The 4,277-nt window shown below is 39.0% G+C and overlaps 1 non-coding gene across 1 annotated transcript; it reads left to right on the plus strand.

The window, feature by feature from the left end:
* The first annotated feature begins 1,003 nt into the window (after nt 1-1,003).
* TRNAL-AAG lies at nt 1,004-1,084 on the plus strand. The gene has a single exon. It is a non-coding gene; the product is annotated as a tRNA-Leu (tRNA).
* Nucleotides 1,085-4,277: the final 3,193 nt, after the last annotated feature.

The following is a 4,277-nucleotide window of genomic DNA, read 5'->3' on the forward strand; positions in this document are numbered from 1 at the left end:
TACTGGGATAGGTTATGCTCTAATACCATATATATAATGCCTCCCTCCTAAAAAAACATTTGAGCAATGACAAAACATAGTTAAAGATCTCGTGTTGGTTTGTAAGGATAGTCTTTACTTTTTGAAATAGGTCAAATTTAGTAGATAATGAGGTAATGTTGCAAGGGATACAAGAGAATATTGGGACCATCAGATATCAAAATCTAATTTTAAATCCTGATTCATATACCAGGCTCGAGATTTTACGTATTAACTTAAGCCTAATACTTGGAGTGAACTAGTTTTGGTTCGTAGATATTTTGTTGCAAAAATGGAATTGTTTAGATAAAACATGAAATCCTTTAAGGTTGATTCATATAGCTAAAAACGACACAAAATAGAAAAGCAATCAATTTGCCAAACATCTCAAACCTATTTCTGTCAAATCCTACGTTGTTGGAAGATTGTGATGTGATTAAATGTGACAACCATTGTTTTTCTATTTCCATAAAATACTTTTTCATTTAAAAATTTGGCATATATTATAATCTAAGTATAAACATATGAAATTAAAATAATGTAACATATTTTCATTAACTTACTCCATAAGTTACTAACATATTTTCATTTTGAGTTGACCCTAAGGTTACTCTATAGGTTAGTAACATGTTCTTAATCTTAACCCTCGTGGCAAAGAAGAAAGTTACCGAGCTATCCAAGTGAGAGTTTATGCATAGTTCATCTAATCTATCACGACACAATCCTGCGAATTGCCTATATGAGTTCTAGAGTGGACTAGCTTTTATGCTATCTTGGCAGGCTAATGACATTACTTAGTAATTGAATTATACATGTATAATAAGAGGTGTTACCTCATCATTGTTCATTATGGTATCACGAATCTTGATCGTCATCTATGAAAGTTAGCTAGCAACCACTACATAAGACCATAAAATTACATTTAATTTTGGGAGGGATCTCAGGTGCTAGCCAACTAACTAATTGTACTTGTGTGAAAATCAAAGTTGAGATGGCCGAGTTGGTCTAAGGCGCCAGATTAAGGTTCTGGTCCGAAAGGGCGTGGGTTCAAATCCCACTCTCAACAATTATTTAACCGAGTTTAATATTTTGATCCCTAAACCTTTATAAAGAATATGTATGGATTAATTTTTTTCAATCATGAAAGTTGAGATGGCCGAGTTTGTCTAAGGCGATTAAGGTTCTGGTCAGATTAAGGTTCTGGTCCGAAAGGGCGTGGATCAATGTACACATATTGTCGTATGAGTGCAAACTTTAGCGACTTTGTGGCATATTGTCGTATGAGTGCAAACTTTAGCGACTTTGTGGCATAGATTCGATCAATCTGGAGCATAAGTTTTTTTTGTTCATAAATTTCATAAATTTGTAATAAAAATCTCTCTCCAATTACTAATGTCGTGGATCAATGTACACATATTGTCGTATGAGTGCAAACTTTAGCGACTTTGTGGCATATTGTCGTATGAGTGCAAACTTTAGCGACTTTGTGGCATAGATTCGATCAATCTGGAGCATAAGTTTTTTTTTGTTCATAAATTTCATAAATTTGTAATAAAAATCTCTCTCCAATCATTAATGCTTGATCCTACAACTTTGTAGGAGTGAGTAAACAAATTTAAGCAGAGCTTGAATGATACAAAAGGTGTGGGACCCTATCGTCTACCAAGCAGTCTTAGGACGTTCTTCTCATGTTGGCAAATGAAGGACTTGACAAAGGCAGCGTGGGAGACGAGCGTGGGAGACGCTGTAAACAATGCATGTGGGTGTGGAACGTGTTAAGGAAGCAAATGCGCAAACCTTGAAGAGTGAATTCGAGGTTATCTATATGAAGGATAGTGAGTTAATAGATGACTTTGTCATGAAGTTGACAATGATCGTTAGTGGCATCCATTTAGGCAACATGGTGGAGGAGATCTCCGTCGTCAAGAAGTTCCTTCGAGCTGTTCTCCCAAGATTCATGCAAATTGTTACCTTCATCGAGCAGTTCAGCGACCTCAAGAACATGCCAGTTGAGGAGGTTGTTAGTCGTTTTAAGGTCGAGAGACTTTGTGGCTATGAAGACAAGAGAAGGAAAAACACCTCTTACTCACACATAAGGAGTGACTCGCACGGACGAAAAAGAATGATGTGGCTGACACTTCTTTTTAAAGTACGAAGAGACGTGGCAGTCATACAAAGGAAAACAGAGGTCGTAGAAGTGGCAGCCATAACAAGAAAAACAGAGGTCGTGGACGTGGTCGCGGGCATGGCCGTGGACATGGTGGCAGAGGAAGCGTGACAATACCTCACAAACCCATGACAATGTCAATCCCTGAACAGACAAAAGTATGATCAAGTGTTACTCTTGTGGAAAATATGGGCACTATGCGGTAGAGTGTCGTAACAAGGATCAAGATGACGAGGCAACCCTCACACTACACAAGATGAAGAGCCCGCACTGATGTTGGCTGAGAAGATGTCCAACCTATTGATGCTCAACAAAGAAAAAGTTATGGTGAACCTTCTCACAAAAGGAGAAGACCGAGTGGAGACCAACATATGGTACCTTGACATGGAGCAAGCAACCACATGACCAGAGATTGAACAAAGTTCAAGGAGCTTGATCAAAAGCTCATCAGAAACGTGAAGTTTGGTGATGGATCAATTGTACCGATCCAAGGCAAATGATCCATCTTGTTCCAGTGCAAGAATGATGACCAATGTTTACTGACTAAGGTATAATATATTTCAAACTTGAAGAGCAACATTATCGGTCTTGGTCATATGAAAAAGAAGGAAGCAAAGTGGAGTTAGCTAGCTTGTTCTTCAAGATATTCAACAGAAATAGAACCTTATTGATAAAGGTAAAACGGTCTCATAACCGCCTGTACAAGATACTATTGGAGGCCAGCCCACCTCCCTATTGACAGCACTTGCAGACCCAACTTGGCTACGGCATGCAAGACTTGGGCACATGAACTTTCAGACGCTCGAAATGATAGCAAAGAAGAAGATAGTTACCGAGCTACCCAAAATCATACACCCAAACCAACTATATGAAAGTTGTCTAGCGTCAAGATTGAGAAGTACCATGATGAGACCGAAGAGGACGGTGCATTATCCAACACACCAAGAGTGTGCATTGAAGCTAAGTCGAGGCATATGCAAGGTTTGAGAGAACGAGGTGACACAAGTGTTGAAAACAAACTTGAATAGGACCGGGTAGGACCTTGGGCCATAACCTCAGAAGTCAGAATTTTGATATGAGATTCGACATGTGGCTCAGGAATTAAGTCCATCTATATGAAAGATGAAAGCTCACCTAATGTGGTGTCAATCAGATACCCGACAGATTATGCAAGAGGTCGTATGTCGCTTGGCAAAATGACGTCTATCGAGAAGGATTAGAAATGCCTCAAAATGTACTATAGGGGAAGGCATGATGTCGGCTCTCCACCACACTTGGGCGTTGTGGCCTAAGCAAGCCACCTTGTGGTACTACGTGTGTCACAGCATGGGCGAGAGTCTTGACATCTTCAGTTGAAAAAAGTATTTCAAGGACAGTACTGAACAACATGGGTGTGCTGGTATTTTTTCTAGCCCATATGTCGGAGGTTGAATTATGCATCCTCTATATGGTAGTATGTCGTAAATGGTTTAGCATGGACATGGAAGAGTTTGAAGCTTGAGAGAACTCGAATGGATGGATGTTTGGGATGTCCCAATGAGACGAACGACACATGGGTCAGTTCCCAACAGATGTTTCCGAGTGTGAATGTTTGATTAATCCACCACAACTAAATGTTGTGAAAGTTATCTTATTTATAATCAAATAAATTAGAAGGATATGAAAATAGTAATAAATGGAAATAACAATAAATGAAAATAACAATAAATGGAAAGATACCTATGGTAATAAGGCAAATATTAGATATTTGCCTTATAATAAAATATCAAATATAATATATATGGTAAGCTATAATTTATTACTAAATATTCTTAACACCCCACCGCAAGCTGAGCGTCGGATTTGAACGAACGTGAAGCTTGGATCTGAAAAATTCAAAGTGGTTGAGAAACACTTTTTGTAAAGATGTCAACAACCTGCTTCAGAGGGAGCGTAGAGAAACACTTTCTTGACCATCGAAAATTGCAGAGGGATCGCCGCTCAGCAGCGATGCTGCCTTGGCTTCGACGAGAATATGTCTAACCCATGAAGAGGGATTGTCGCTTAGCGACGATGCTACCTTGGCTCTGGTGAGAATATGTCTAACCCCAAG

Source organism: Cucurbita pepo, chromosome LG20 (assembly GCF_002806865.2).
Source record: "Cucurbita pepo subsp. pepo cultivar mu-cu-16 chromosome LG20, ASM280686v2, whole genome shotgun sequence".
Classification (NCBI taxonomy): Eukaryota; Viridiplantae; Streptophyta; class Magnoliopsida; order Cucurbitales; family Cucurbitaceae; genus Cucurbita; species Cucurbita pepo.